Raw genomic sequence first — 16,799 nt, 5'->3', positions numbered from 1 at the left:
AAACCTTCACGTGTGTATCTGTCTGTGAAGCTCTCTGAATTCTATTGTTTTCAGTTTTTATGGTGGCTTCATTACATAGGCATGAAGGATTAAACCAGTGGCCATTGGTGATCAACTTGACCCTCAGTTACTCTTCCCTCCCAGGAGGTTGGCGGAGATGGCTGTAAGTCCTAACCCTCTCATTATGTCTGTGTCTTTCCAGTGACCTGCCCCATCCTGAAGCTATCAGTCATATGAGCATACAAAAAAACCCCAAGCATTTTGGAGATCCCAGTGATTTTCAGGAGTTGTATGCCAGGAAGCAAGATGAAGACCAAATACATATTTCATAATATCACCATGCCCCGAGGGCATAAGTTGCTTCATAGTGGAATTCAATGAAATTTAGGCTCCCTTATGGGGATAGCCCCTGAGGTCAGTGTTTGAGATTTGTTCTGACTGAGGAGGCCTCTTTACAGCTGTTTTTCTATTTCTCTCCAGCAAACCAGCCAGGCTGCAGTTTAGCCTGTGTTTCCAATGATTCTACCAATCTCCTCCCAAATGTCTTCGCCACAACTTTCACTGTGTTTAAGATCACCCTTAAGCTTGAACCTCTCTACATTCTCTGTTGCAAATGAAGCCAGTTCTTTTGAGGGGGATCTGGAGTTCCCTGCTTATAATCTACTTCTCCCTTCTGGGGGATATCTCAGAGCCAAGGCTCTGGTGCTGGCAATGGGGACAATGGTGCACTTCTGTTTGAGAGATAACCCATATCTAGGAGCTCAAGGATCTGTGGATGAGGAGGCAGCAGCTCCTGGTCCCCTCTCTTACCTCTCCTGTTGGGAATTCCCCACCTCACTGGTACAGTCTCACCAAAGTTCTTTGTCTCATGACCAAGAGAATTAAGGAGCATGGACACAAAGGGTGAGGTTGGAGTGAAAGTTTAGTAAGTGAAAGAAAAAAGCTCTCCTCCACAAACAAGGGGCCTGGAAGAGGGTTGTCATTTTTGCAGTTGGATGTGACAGCTTTTATAAGAAACTGATGTGGGCTTGATGTCTTAGCTGCATAAAGCATAACTTTCTGGTAGGTCCATCCCATCCTCTGAATACACACGTGGGCCCTTAGCTTGAGTTACTACATATTGTTTTGTTCCTCTTACTGTGCGTATGTCAGGGGGACGGAATTTTCCATTGTAGGCTTGTCTGGGCAAGTCACTTGCGTAGCCTTCTGTATTTGTGCGGCTGTGGGCATGTCACAGGCAAGTCCCCCTATGCAAGTTCCCTAATCTGTACCTGCAGGCTATTCTGTCATTTGAAAGAATTCAACTGAGGACCCACCCTAACTGCCCGCCTAATGAATTTCTTCCTTTCTCCTCTCTCATCATGAACTGGGACAAGGGGCAATCATGGGACCAGCATTCTCCAAGGTGTGGGGAGGGGGTGGAGGAAAAAGGCAGCCCCCATTTCTTGGCCTTACTCACCCAGAACTTTACCTCAGCAACAGATAGCTGGGGACAAGATGAAGAATGCTTTCCCTCCTGGGAAGATAGCCCTCTGGGAGCTGGGAAGAGACAGAGCCCTGTCCTGGCTGTACCAGTCTGGGCTGCAGTTTCCACCTTGCTGAGCTGGGAGAGGGAGAAGTTACGTCTTTGTTTAACTATCACAGACTTGCAGTTCTTACTGAGTTTTAGTAGATTTTCTTGAATAAATATTTATTCATTTGCTCTACGTACTTAAATCAGCTTCTATATAAAGCAATTATATAAAGAATTTATATAGTTGTTTTAAAAATAATTTTCAGTAGTTTCTCAGGTTCACAGAGCTCCGCACACTGTGTGCTGAAAGTAGAGCTCCCTCAGATGTTTTCTTTTGACAAGTATAACTACAAGTGAATGAGAGAAGGCAGGTCACACAACATCGGCTGGCTGCTCAGTGTCTAGTCGCTTGCTCAGTGGTCTGACGTCATGGCAGAGTTGGGAAGACAGCCATGTGGGGTAACTGTGTTTACAATTTGAAATCCTTCACATACACTGACTCTGATGTCCAGTTTTACAAACGTGGAGGCTGAGGCATAGAGAGATTAATAGATATGTCAAAGGTACCATGCCTTGGCAGATTTGGGATTTGAATCCAGGCAGTCTTAGCTGTGAACCACCACACAAAGCCATCATTCTTCAAAGAATGGAGGCTTGGGTTCCCTGTAACTTGGGGTAAATAATCTGGGCACATATCCTTGAGGAACAGCAGGACCAGAACTCTCTGCACGGGACTAGAAATGGTTCGGGGTAGGAAAACCAAGTCCCTGACCATGTTGACCATGTCCTTCATCCTGTGAGGCAATGGGCTTGACCCTGCCATGTTCCCAGCACAAGTTTGAGGAGTGATGCAATAGAGAGTAGGTGACTTGAGTAACCACTTGAAATTCCACTCCTCCCTTCCCTTTTCATAACAGGTGCCCTCAAAGCCAAGCACACTCAGGTTTCCATGTTCTACTCAGAAGTTACCAACTGGCTGCTGGTTAGGGCTAGCAAATTTCATAGATTTCTCTTTGGCTTAGAATCTTAGCAAGTTTATTCCCTCAGGGTAGGAGGGTTGTGTTTGTTATTTGGGCTCCACATTGCACTTGCCTTGGGAGGGGAAATAGGAATTCTCTCTTCCTCAGGATGAGCTGGTGTAAGGCCAGGTTCATTGATGATAAGAAGCAGAAATGGACTCAGGCTAAATTAAGACAAGGGAAGTGACAGGGCAGCCTCAGCTGCCACAGGATGGAAGGGAACAGAGCTTAGACAGATGGGGCCAGGCAGCTCAGATGGTCCTGGAAGCAAGGACAGCTCCTCGGTCTTGCCCAGGCGCCATCACTGGGATGAATGAGCTTCCACCACTCCTTCTGTCCTTGTGTTTCTTAATCTGTAGCCAAATTCCTGGGAAAGCAAGTCTGAGCTTAGTTCTCACGCCTGCCTTTGGTTGCTGTACGATGGCAAGAGAAAAGTCAGGCAGCAGCAGGGCACCCGGAAGACCCTTTTGTCTTAGGGATGGGATGGCGGACGCTGGGTTTACTCTCCACCAAGACCTTACACAGCAGGTGCCAGATGATTCTCCAAAAGAAGTTAGGGTAATGATAGGCAGAGGAATAGGCAGCGCCAGGTGGGTACTGTCACTCTGGTACTTCCAAATAGGAGGAGATGTCTCTGACAGAATCAGGAACTGCAGATTTACCTGTAGAAAAATTGTGACCTAAATGAGATATGCTTTCCCCTTGCTCAGGCGGCAAATTTTGGAGTTCTTTTTTTTGAGACGGAGTTTTGCTCTTGTTACCCAGGCTGGAGTGCAATGGCACGATCTCGGCTCACTGCAACCTCCGCCTCCTGGGTTCAGGCAATTCTCCTGCCTCAGCCTCCTGAGTAGCTGGGATTACAGGCACGCGCCACCATGCCCAGCTAATTTTTTGTATTTTTAGTAGAGACAGGGTTTCACCGTGTTGACCAGGATGGTCTCGATCTCTTGACCTCATGATCCACCCGCCTCGGCCTCCCAAAGTGCTGGGATTACAGGCTTGAGCCACCGCGCCTGGCCAAATTTTGGAGTTCTTGAGACAGACTTCCCGCACGCCCTCCGTGGGTGCCTCCTGCCCTCTCCTGTCACGCGCGGGAGCAGGACTGGTAGTACCTGGACACCGACAAGAGAGGTGGCCGCCACCACCTTGATTTCCTGTGTGTGAGCCTCATTCTGTGGTTAGATGGACACATGGTCCCACAGTGGGGCCCTATCATCCCCCCTTATCCCCCATTTTAGCCATGTTGAGTGGGCCTCTGTTTCTTGTTTCAAACAGAGCCTCTTGTTTCTCCAGCCCCAGACAGCAAGCCTGCACACATGGGTTCCTGTGTCTTTGTAAGCCCCACCCAGGCCCTGGGCGAGGGTGAAGAAGCGGAGCCCGAGAACCTGCTCAGCTCCTTGCCTGGCTTGGGACCTCCAATAAGGTCTGTCCACCCCCACCCCAGGGATGACATTTCAAGGCCTGGGGGACCTGAGACCCACCCACCAGGAGCAGGTGTCCTGTGGCCTGGGCCAGCTTTGGGCAGATTTGCTTCAATTCATTGCGGGTACTTCTTAAGTGTGCTTAGGGATGGGGCATTTATTTTCTTTTTTTTAAAGTTGTGGATTATTTCTCACATTTTGTATGAGGATCCCAGTTCCGGAGTTTTCTTTCTCCAACATACTTGGGTCCTCTCACAAGGAACCCGCCTCAAAGCAATTGCACATGTGCTGCCACCTAGTGGAGGAAAATGATCTGTTTCTACAAGGGCACAAAGTCATGAGTCATAACCACGGCAACAGTTAACGTTCTGAGAAATGCATCTTTAGGTAATTTCATCATTGTGCGAACATCATAGAGTGTACTCACACAAACCTAGATGGCATAGTCTACTATACACCTAGGCTTTATGGTTCAGCCTATTTCACTGAAGCTACAACCCCACACAGGGTGTTACTGTACTGATACTGTAGCAATTGTAACATGCTAGTTAAATATTTGTGTCTAAACATCTCTAAACATAGATAAGGTACAGTAAAAATATGGTGTCATAATCTTATGAAACCACTGTCATATATGAAGTCCACTGTCGACTGAAACGTCATTGTGTGGCACATAACTATGTGAAAAGAGAAACTGTATGAAAAGTTTCAGAGCTTCCAACCTCTTTCTTGTTTCCCTCACATCAACTGATACACGGGTGAACATTTTATTAAAACAATTGGGTACTCATAGAAAATTTCGCTTTATTTCCTAATTAATAGCGCATAAAAATGTGTACCATTTATCTAGGATTTCCTACGTGCTAAACACTTTACATACATTCCCTCAATTCTCACTCACTCCTATGAACTAGACGTTGTTATTATTCCTATTTTGCAGATAAAGAAGGTGAGATTCAGAAAGATTAAATCATTTCCCACTTCCAGAGCTCACACACTTAACCACTAGTCTGTCTTGTTTCACCTTTAACCGTAACATTTATAGACGAAAATCACACAAATACAAAAAAGGCATTCAAGATCCTGAAACTATCTCAAGCGCATTCCACAACTAATCAAATACATAAACATATGGCAGATAGTGAGAACCAGGCTTTTCACTGTTGAAAAAGCATAACAGATACAGAAAGGGAAGGTTAGAATATACCCTGTGGGGCTGGATTAGAATCAGAGGAATTAGTGTGAATGGATGGTTTATATACATAGATCGACATAGAAACTGTTATAGGTATATGTAACTATATATAAAATACATATACATATGTAATTATAACAGTTTATTTATCATATATAGATGTTATAGGTATATATATATTAGGTATATATATCAGCCATTAATTTCAGTGTTAATAGACGGTTCTTGGCAGCCATAGTTATTACTGTGATGTTAGCCAAATGGTGATTTTCCACTTCCATCCTCCCCTCTACATTTATTAATTGAAATAAATGTGTTCCATTTATATATATATACATATATATATACATACACACAGTTATATATACCTATAACTTCTATATCTATATGTATGTATATATATGTGTGTGTGTGTGTGTGTGTGTGTGTATTTATATTTCCTGGTTTTGTCCTCTAAGAAAGACTAGAAGTAATGACACCCTTATAGCTTTGAGCCCCATGGATCTTGATCTGTAAGTACTATTCTTTAATAAAAGAAATCAGCGCTCCTTGGAGAAATGTCTGATTTTAGGGTTTTCACAAAGAAAGTATAAACGCACTTGGAAGATTTTGTGGTGCTAGAAAAACTGCTTGAAAGGAACACAGGAGCAACATGGAAGGAGCTCCTGATGGTCAAATTTGAGACAATTTGAGTAACCAAGTAAATAGTGATAGCAATAGATTATAACCCACAGAATAAACAATAGATTATAAGCAATAGATTATAACCCATAGAGTAACTCCACATTGATATAAATAAATAATTGAATAAATGAAAAAGAAAGGAAAAGTAATAACTGGCCAGCAAGAACCGTCAATGAACACTGAAGTTAATGGCTGGAAATGTGATGAGATACAAAACATTTACATAGCCTCAAAGCGTCTTCACAAGAGACTTATTAATTGGAAAGGAAACAATAGCATTGTAACTGTGCAGTGGACCAATCTGGTAGGTATCACATTCTCCAAGTGATCAAAGTTAAGATCACCAGGAACAAGATGTATCAGCATCCTGTGCCTCCTGCTGTGATGTACTGAGAAGGACTCACTGTCCCTTCTGTGGTGTTCTTGCCAAAAATGCATAACTACAATCTAATCACAAGTAAACACCATACACACCCAAAGTGAGGACGATTCTACAAAAGAATTGGCCACCACTCTTCAAAAGTGCCATAATCATGAAAAGCAAAGACGCAGGGAGCTGTCCCAGATTGAATGAGACAACTCAGTACAATGTGGGATCCTGGAACAGAAAAAGAACATTTGTGAGACAGTTGACAAGGTTTGAATAAAGTCTGGAGATTGGTTCCCGGTATTGTATCAGTGCTCCTATCCTGGTTTGGAGAATTATGATAATTATGCTATGGTTGTACAGATGTTAACATTTGGGAAAGCTGGATGAAGGGTATATAGTATTCTTTGTAGAACTTTTGCAATGTTTTCTAAGTCTAATATTATTTTAAAGCTAAAAACAAAAACAAGCTTACAATAAAAAATATATAAGTAAAAATGCTTTAAAAAGACATGACAAAATAGGTCAGATATTTGATTATCAAAAGCTAGGAACTCCCTGGGGCCAGAGTTCAGATTCTCTGGTTTTCAGTCTCTTTATCAAATGAACACTTCTGTCTGCCTTCTACCTTTATCGTGACACAGAAGTAGAAAGATGGGAAGTGCCTGGGCAAATGCTGAGCAATGCACACCCAGCAAATGCTCATTTGATGTTTTAGCTAAATCACAGAACACAGTAGACTGTCTAAATCCCCTGTTCCTGTTCTGGAATGTTCTGATCACAGCTGCTGGCTTATGTCTATCTTACAGAGATCCCCAAAGCTGCACCCGGCGTGGACCTGAGGATCACAGGACTTAGCATTTCCTGCTTCCACAATGCTGGCCCTTGAGGGATGTACTTAAGGGGCCCAAAGGAAGCAGATTATATCTGCTGAGTGCTTGAAAGAATGATAGTGATGATGATTGATGATGATGATGATGATGATGATGATGATGATGATAGTGATGATGAGGATGACATCTAAGCTATCACATGCCAGGCACTGTTCCAAATGCTTTAATGCTTAAACCATCCCTGGGAGGAAGGGTCTGTCACTGCACACATTTACAAAGTGAGTGCATTGCCCAGGCTATCTCGCTTCTCTACATGGCTGGTGAGAGGCGGAGCTGGGCTCTGACCCCACAAAGACTGCCTCTGGAGCCCACCCTCTGATGAGTGAGAATGCACATGGGTGGTGGGCTGTGTTGTGGGGCACAAATGCAAGGTTAGTTGGGGATTAGCCTCAACCCGTTTTGTCTTTGATAGAAATCCTTCTCAGAGACTCTCGGAACAGATGGCAAATTAATAAAGGACTCTTAATTTGGAACTCAGAGCGTGGCGCATTCCTTCTAACTCGCTCGGTTACAACAGTAAAGCACCATTAGGGCCTGTGGGAGGCCATTTGAAACCCAGTTCTCAGTTTCCAGGGCTGTAGATGTCCCTGGACGGGGCCAGTGCCTGCCCCCCCACCCCCACTGCCCCACGCCATACCAACTCTTGTTATTAGCCATTTGTCTAGCCACTTAGTGATTTCGGAGGAAGTGCCATGCTTGGGGACACCAGGAGTTCTGGGGGGTTCCTGATAGTCTCCCTTTTGGGGAAAGTCAATCCTGATGCCTGGGGTGCCTGAAACCCCTCTTGCTGCTGAGCTGGGCCCCAGCTCTGAGCCCTGAGGTAGGACAAACACTCCTCTGGGCAAGTATAGAGTGGAAACTTTTAAATAGAAATTAACTCCAACAACAGTAAATTTCCAGGGGTTTTCCTCCGGCCTCTTCATGTCTTCTGAAAAGTGGATGTCTCAGAAGCAATGGCCTGGACCTTGCTGTGTGACTTCAAGCAACGCTGGGCCCTCTCTAGGCTTCGGTGAACTCAGCTGTGAGCAAAGGGTAGGATTTGATGATCTCCAGGGTCTCTGCTTCCAGTGCCTTTAGGTTATGGCACCCAGGGCTTGTGACAAGAGCAGAAGGAAGCCAGGCCCATTCCTGGTGGACTTGAAGGTGTTAGCTCTTTGTTCCCTGGAAGAGTGTGGCCGCGGCATTAGGGAGGGCTCCGCGGCTCCTCTGTTCACACACAATTAGGTCTGAGGTGACTCAGAAGCGAACACGCCATGTGTTAAAATAAGAGGTGGTGTTTCTGAGAAGGGAAGTCCAGGAGCTGACCAGGATGGGATTAGCTGTTGATAAGGGGCCTGGCATTGTTCTACCTCTCCCCTGAGGCCCACACCACATCCTAGAAGAGAGGCCAGGTCCCTCGGCCCTACCGGGGCTGGGACAGTCGGGGCACAGCTGCAGGAGACGCCCTGGGAGGCCGTCTGGGCTGCGGCAGGCGGAGGCAGGGAGGTGCAATGGTTGGGAGGTGGCTGCTCTGCCTCTGCTGAGTTTTCTGGCTTTGTCACTTGACTTCGATTCTCCCCTCAGGGCCAGAGTGGGGTCAACTGGAGACCATGGAGGAGGACATGAGAGCCTAACAGGCGACCTCAAACTGCTGTTCGAGCCCAGCAATCCTCACCGCTCCCCGCCCATAGCCCGCAGAGGTCAAGGCCAGAGCCAAGGAGTGTGGGGAGGGCGGCGTGGGGGACGCTCCAGTTTAGACTCTTCAGTCTTGAAAAACAAAGGCTGACAGGAATGTGAGGAAACCGCTGTTTACTCTGTTTTCAAGGGTGTTCCACTGAAGTGTGTCCCGAGATGTTTCCAGGAGGAGGATGACGGGGGCGGTGGTGAAGAGGCTCAGCCGTGGGAAACGGAGCCGGAGGTGCCGGCCAGGACTCTGGGTTCTCTGGAAGTGGTGGGAGGAAGCACGCAGGAGGGAAGAGGCCATCTCTCCTTTAACTCCCGGGGGAACAGACCGCAGGGGCCATGGGTGCTATCCCTTTTTGAAGCTGAGAGGGAGCAGGAAAGGAAGGGACTCAGGGGATCTCATGGAAGCCAGAAGGGCCCAGATTTAGGATCCAAAATTGTGCCTGTGAGAGCAGCAAGCGTTGGAGACTCTCCCAGGGGTTGGTTGGTGGCAGGCGACAGGAATCTGTGAATACCAGCTTAGCTTGAGAGGGACTGGGGGTGAGGATCTCACGGAACCCAAGGCAGGATTCGGAGTCCAGACTCCAGGAGAGCAAGAATGGGGACATTCCCTGGGGACAAAGTTGGGCTTTCAGCCAGACTCAGGCCTCCTCACCGACCTGTCTTGTTGCGTGTCTGTGCCGCGTGTGTGCAGACCCTGTCTGATCGTTGCTGCTCTTGATTTCAAAATGCATTTTCCCAGATGGTGGCCCCAGGTCCTGAGCCCTGTGATCTTCTGGATATACAGTTCATGCAGCCGGCTAACCAGAGACCCTTGTCTCAGCCCCAGCCCCTAGAAAGAGAATGCGATTGTTCCAGACCTGCCGGGGTTTCAACCCTTAGTTCAGGGGGCTTGGCCGGGCGGCAGGCCGACAGGAACAACGCAGGAGCCCTCCGCTTCCTCTCCAGCTATGGGTGAGGGCGGTTCTTGCATCCTAAAGATGGAACCTAAAGAAACAAGGGTAATATGGGAGGCAGGAGATTGAAACCAGAAGTGGAGGATGGGTCCATGGAGATCTCCTGAAGCTGGGTTTGCAGGGAATCCAGGGGAGAGCTGGAGGGTGGGGATTGGATTAGGGACAACTCATGGACCCACATGCACGGGCTGCACAGTTCATTCCTAGATTGTGATGAGTGTTTTGGGCTTTTATACATTAAAATTTCCCATGAAGATCATCTATAACACGACTGCCATTGACAGAGTGAAAAAGTCTGGCTTCTCTAGGAAGCCATTTAACTCAAGATAACCTCAAGGAGAGAAATAGAGAACTTTAGGAGTGACAAAGTTTTCATGGCCAGGATGGAAATTTCCTGCCTAGAGAAAGATTATAAGGAAAACCTCTAGAAGTGCCTATGTGTGTGAACCTGGACCCCACCACACTCCAGTAAAATCGGAATCTCTGGGGGTGGGACTGGCCAGGTGATTCCCACCTGCACTCAGGGTTTCAAATCACTGGCCTAGAAACAGATGACAGGCCATTCCCCTTTCCTCCATGACAGGAGCTCAGGTCTTTGGAGATTGCCAGTAGAAGTCAATGTGGCAAAGCTTGCTCCATTTCCTGGGCTGTGGGCTCTGGGAATTGGCATTTGAGAGCCCATGGCTCAGAGGAGCTGTATTGCTACCCCTGTTCCTATTAGTATAGCTACTCAGCACCCTTAGTAGGGCAGCTCTGTCCTATCCCCACTAGGTGTTCAGGCAGTAAAGATGTGGGTGATGCTCACAGAGCCAAAACCATCCTGGTTTTCTGGAACTTTCTCAGTTTCAGCCCTGAATGTCCTGTGTCCCAGGAAACCCTACCGTCTGGGTAAACTGGGGCATTGGCCACACAGTGGCTTACTGATGTGGCGCACGTGTGGGGAAAGGCACTCAGCTGAGGGTCAGGAGAACCCAGCTGACGTCTTTCAGCCCTGACACAGGCCCCACACCCACGCCCACGCTCCGCAGTGGCTCCTGGCCTGGGAGCTCCAAGCCTAGCATCATTCCCAGCACTGGGTTCTCCCTTGTCCTGGAGAATGTTAACTTTTCTCACACACCACACGTACACATACACAAGCAAGAAGGGAAAAAATGCAGGCATTGTTCAGACTTACAGCAGGTTATATTCTAGGAAAAGGTGGTGTAAGTAAAAAAGATAAAAATTGAATTGATTTTCCCATGGAAACAATACCTTGATGAGAAATCCTGAGCCAGGGAAAGAAGTCCATAAAAAGTCCTGTCTGGTCACAAAAATTTTCCCCAACCCCCTCTAAATATCGCTCTTAGGTCAGTACTGTACAAAATGGTCTCCTAGAGAAATCAGCCCCCAAACATAATTAACTGTAAATTAACACCTCTACCCTCTGCAATGTGAGTTCTCTCAAAGTGCATATACATCAAAGGGAAAGAGCAAATCAGTACTCAGCCACAGGCAGTGTGAGTTTATTTGTTGAGAAGATTCCGCATGTGAAGGGCCACTCAAGCTAGTGGTGGTTCTCAGCCTTGGCTGGGCACTGGCGTCACGGGAGCTGCTGTACCTGCTGCTGCTTGGTCCCAACCCTGGAGAAGCTGATGAACTGTGGTGTGGCTTGAACACAGGGAGTTTTCAAAGCTCCACAAGTGATTCCAAGGTGCTGCCAGGGCAGAGCACCGCCAGGTGAGAAGAGGCTACAAGGCCTGGAAGAAGCATCTGGAGGAGCTGATGGGTGGTGGCTACACCTGGGGCTGAGAGCCAGCGAGATCTGCGGGGAAGGAGTGAGAGTGGAGGAAAAGCTGCCTGAGGTCTGGGGTCTAGGCCTAGGGTCTTGGGTTCTGGAACACTGACACACATACTAACTGAAAACAAACCCTGGCTAGGCATGGTGGCTCACGCCTGTAATCCCAGCACTTCAGGAGGCTGAGGCGGGGTGGATCACTGGAGGTCAGGAGTTCAATACCAGCCTGACCAACAATGATAAAACCCCGTCTCTACTAAAAATATGAAAATTAGCCGGGCATGGTGGCACGCACCTGTAATCCCAGGTTCTTGGGAGGCTTAGGCAGGAAAATTGCTTGAAGCTGGGAGGCAGAGGTTGCAGTAAGCAGAGATTGCACCATTGCATTCCAGCCTGGGTGACAAAAGCAAAACTCCCTCTCAATAAATAAATAAATAAATGAAAATGAACCCTTAGCAGTCATCCAAGTCAATCCTGTTGTTTTGCAGATGGGGAAACAGATCTAGAGAGGTGAAGGGATATGCCAAGTCCCAGAGTGTTTAGAAGGAAAATTAAAACATAGGTAGGCTGAGTGTGGTGGCTCATACTTGTAATCCTAGCATTTGGGGAGGCTGAGGCAGGTGGATCCCTTGAGCCCCAGAGTTCAAGACCAGCCTGGCCAACATGGTGAAACCCTGTCTCTACAAAAAAAAAAAAAATACAAAAATTAGCTGGGCATGGTGACGCATGCCTATAGTTCCAGCTACTCAGGAGGCTGAGGTGGGAGGATCACCTAAACCTGGGAGGTTGTGATTGCAGTGAACCTTGATCGCACCACTGCACCCCAACCTGGGTGACAAAGGGAGACCCGGTCTTGATAAACAAAACCAAAAGAAAAAAAAATTGGCATTTGGATTCCTTGTCCTGTACAGTGAGTCCTTATTTAACTTTGTCCAGAGGCTCTTGGAAACGGCAGCTTCAAGTGAAACAACATACAGCGGGTCCTCAGATAGTGTCATTTCATTCACTGTCATTTTGTCACAACGTTGATAAGAGCACAAATTAGTTTCACTGCACATTCTTTTGCTTCAAGTTGCAGTTTCCAAGAACCTATGGACAACGTTAAGAACTTCCTGTACTGTTTTCGCATTCTGGTGGTTTTAAACTATAAATTCTTTGATACTCCTCCCGCCCAAAGATGAAGCTTAATTCCCCTCCCTTTGAGTTTGTTCTGGAATTAGCGACTCACTTCTTTTTAAATTTTTATTTATTTATTTGTTTTAGAGTCAGGGTCTTGGTCTGTCACCTGGGCTGGAGTGCAGTGGTGCAATCATAGCTCACTACTGCCTTGATCTCCTAGGTTTAAGTGATCCTCTTGCCTCAGCCCCCTGAGCAGCTGTGACTACAGGTGCGCACCACCATGCCTGGCTAATTTTAAAAGTTTTTATAGAGATGAAATCTTGCTATGCGGCCCAGACTGATCTTGAACTCCTGACTTCAAGCAGTTCTCCTGCCTCGGCCTCCCAGGTTGCTTGGATTACAGGGGTGAGCCACTGTGCCTGGCCAGTGACTCACTTCTAATGATGAGAATACAAGGGAAGTGATGGTATGTGACTTCAGAGATTAGACCATAAATGGCATTGTAGCTTCTGCCTTGTTTTCTCTCTTGTGCCATTCACTCTGGGGAAAGTCAGCTAATACTCACGAGGATGCTCAAGTGGCCTTGTGGAGACACCTATGTGGTGATGGGCTGAGGCCTGTTACCAACAGCCTCAAGTGGGCACCAGCTTGGAAGCAGACCCTTTCAACCCAGGCCAGCATCTAGGGGACTGTAGTCCTGGCTGACATCTTGACTACAACCTTATGGAAATCCCTGAGCCAGAATCATTCAACTAAAGTCACTCGTAATTATAATTCTTGACCCACAGAAACAGAGAAAAGTATAAAAGTTTATTGTTTTAGGCAGCTAAGTTTGGGGGAAATTTATTACACGGCAATTGATAATGAATACACACACCACCCTAAAACATGATCTTTCAGAGTCAGTGATATCCACAGACTTGAGAATAGTGGGAAAATATGAATGAAAAGGAGAGAAGGTGTAGCAACATTTTCCCTCTAAGGAAGAGTAAGGCTGGAGGGTAGGAAAATTACTCCCTACGAATCCTTTCTGTTTATGGAGACTGGTGCGGAATGGAAAAAGGAAAGATACAAACTTCAAGGCGCCTGGCAGTTCTTCACTCTGCTGATGCTTCCAACCTAGAGTAGATGGCTTTTGTTTTAGCAGAGCTCATGAAGCAGGCCTGATACTGAGTAACGGTGGAAAAACGAGACTGAGCAACTTTTTTTTTTTTTTAAAAGAAAGAAAGAAAAAGAATAATAATAATAAAAAGAATGAGGAGAGGAAGAAAGAGGAAGAGGAAGAGGGAGAGAGAACAGGGGTGTTGCTTTATTGCCCGGGCTAGAATGCAGTCTAAAAATGGGTATTCCTATAACTGTGCTTAATAATAAAGACACGAAAAAAATGAGGGAAGAAAATAACAAACAAGCAGCCAACCAATATTTCATTTAAACCTGTAAGTAGGTGTGATGTGGTACTGATAAGAGTGTGTGTTTTGTGTATTTAAAGTGGAGAGTTCTATAAATGTTAAGTTTACTTGTTCCGGATCCGAGTTCAAGTCTTGGATGTCATTATTAATTTTCTGTCTCATTGATCTGTCTAACATTGATGTTGAAGTCTTCCACTATTATTGGGAAACTTAATAATAATATATGTGAGTTTAATACTGCCATTTAATGTTAGCTGGCTGTTTTGCCCATTAGTTGATGTAAATTCTTCATTATGTTGATGCTCTTTACTTTTTGGCATTTTTGGTATTTTTTAGAAAGGCTGATACTGGTTGTTCCTTTCTATGTGCAGTGTTTCTTTGAGAAGCTCTTGTAAAGCAGGCCTGGTGGTGATGAAATCTCTGAGTGCTTGCTTGTTCACAAAAAAATTTTATTTTTCCTTCGCTTATGAATCTTAGTTTGGCTGGATGTAAAATTCTAGGTTGAAAGTTCTTTTCTTTAAGGATGTTGAATATTGGTCCCCACTCTCTTCTGGCTTGTAGAGTTTCTGCTGAGAGATCTGCTGTAAGTCTGATAGGCTTCCCTTTGTGGGTAACCTGACCTTTCTCTCTGGCTGCCCTTAGTATTTTCTCCTTCATTTCAACCCTGGTGAATCTGACGATTATGTGCCTTTTGGTTGGTCTTCTTGAGAAATATCTTTCTGGTGTTCTTGTATTACCTGGAGTTGAATGTTGTCCTGCCTTGCTAGGTTGGGAAAGTTTTCCTGGATAATATCCTGAAGTATATTTTCCAGCTTGGATTCATTCTCTTCGTCACATTCAGGTACACCTATCAAGCGTAGATTAGGTCTTTTCACATAGTCCCGTATTTCTTGGAGACTTTGCTCATTCCTTTTTATCCTTTTTTCTCTAATCTTGTTTTCTTGTTTTATTTCGTGAAGTTGGTCTTTGACCTCTGATATCCTTTATTCTGCTTGATCAATTCGGCTGTTAAAACTTGTGCATACTTCACAAAGTTCTCGTATTGTTTTTCAGCTCCATTAATTCACTTATATTCCTCTCTAAATTGTGTATTCTTGTTAACAATTTGTCAAACCTTTTTTCAAAGTTCTTAGTTTCTTTGCATTGGGTTAGAACAAGTTCTTTTAACTTACATACGTTTCTTATTATCCACCTTTTGAAGCCTGCTTCTGCTAATGGAACACACTCGTTCTCCATCAGGCCTTGTTCCATTGCTGATGAGGAACTGTGATCCCCTGTAGAGGGAGAAGCATTCTGATTTTGGGTATTCTCAGCCTTTTCAGCCTGTTTTCTTCCCTTTTTTGTAGATTTATCCATCTATGGTCTTTGTAATTACCGTCTTTATAATTGGGTTTCTGAGTGGACGTCCAACTTGTTGGTTCCTAGTGCCGGAATCTGAGCAACGCACTGGGCTAGCAAACAGCAGCATTAAGATTGATGGTGCTTTTCTGACTCTGCACCAAGAACCACCACACTGAGGCAAAACTGCCTCGCCAGCCACAAGAGACGTGCTGGCGACCCATGGGGCTCCTTCGCTGGGAATCTCTTGGTGTATGAGCAACAAAAATTCGTCTGAAAGTGTGACGTCCTCTCGTTCTCTGCGCTTTCACTGGGAGCTACAGTCCCGAGCTGCTAGTGATCAGCCATCTTGGATCTCTCTTCAAGACTGAGCAACTTTTAAGAATCATGTGTCTAACATGTAATCAGTCATATCATTTGTGTTGGTGTGTGACAAAACTCTTCTGGTAACTTCTAAGACTTCTGTGAAGTCCACTGCACACACAAAGGCCTTGAGGAGCTTTAAAAAAGAGGTCAGGTTTCCAGCATGGGTCTGTGCTGAGCAAGGGGTGGGAATTGAGTAAGGAGAGGCCCATGTGAGGCTGGGGGCTGAGTGGAAGCTGGAGCTTGGAGTCAGAGAGAGCAGAGAGATCCTCTGCAGTGGCATGGGTCAGGGGAAGTCAGGGAACAGAAGCCATTCTGCATCTCGATGGCCGCAGCCTGAAGACTGGCCCGTGAGGGAAGAAATGACAGGCGTGGGAGTTCTTAGAAGTCGGTGATTCACTTGTATCTGATGAAGCGCCACATCCATTCTCACGAACCCCTGAGAACAATGGCTTCTGCTTCCCTTCTGCCTTCCGAGTCCCATGCAAGATCCTCTCGTTGGCAAACTCTAACCTGGAAGCATGAGGAAGAGGACTGGGGTTATCAGTTTCCAGCCCAAGGTAGACATGGTAGTGGTGACGTGTTGACACATGGGAGCTCTGCTATGGACTTCCCAATGAATAAGGCCAGGAACTGCAGCTGATGGCTGGGTCATCCGAGACATGGTCAGGCCTTACTTCCTGTAAAGACAGAGCAAACCATCTTATTTGCTATTTACTTTCCAGATGGTATGTTCTAGAAACTTCTGGAGATAGGTTTGTGTCAACCAGAAACTGCTGGTCAGAGGATAAGTTCTGGAGTTTTCTTACACAGCTTGGAGACTGCCGTTAATAATAACATATCATATACTTGAAAATTACTGAGAGTAGATTCTAAACATTATTTTTTATTTATTTTCTTAGGTTTTTTCTTTTTTCTTTTTCTTTTTCTTTTTTTTTTTTTTTGCCCCACTTCAATAAGCTAGTCGAAGGCAGTAGATTTTTATTTATTTTACTTATTTTTTTGAGACAGAGTTTTGCTCTTGTTGCCCAGGCTGGAGTGTAGTGGTGCAATCTTGGCTCACCACAACCTCCGCCTCCTGGGTTT

This window comes from Saimiri boliviensis, chromosome 1 (assembly GCF_048565385.1).
Source record: "Saimiri boliviensis isolate mSaiBol1 chromosome 1, mSaiBol1.pri, whole genome shotgun sequence".
Taxonomy (NCBI): Eukaryota; Metazoa; Chordata; class Mammalia; order Primates; family Cebidae; genus Saimiri; species Saimiri boliviensis.
The sequence above is the reverse complement of the archived record's forward strand: the minus strand, read 5'-3'. Positions refer to the sequence as shown.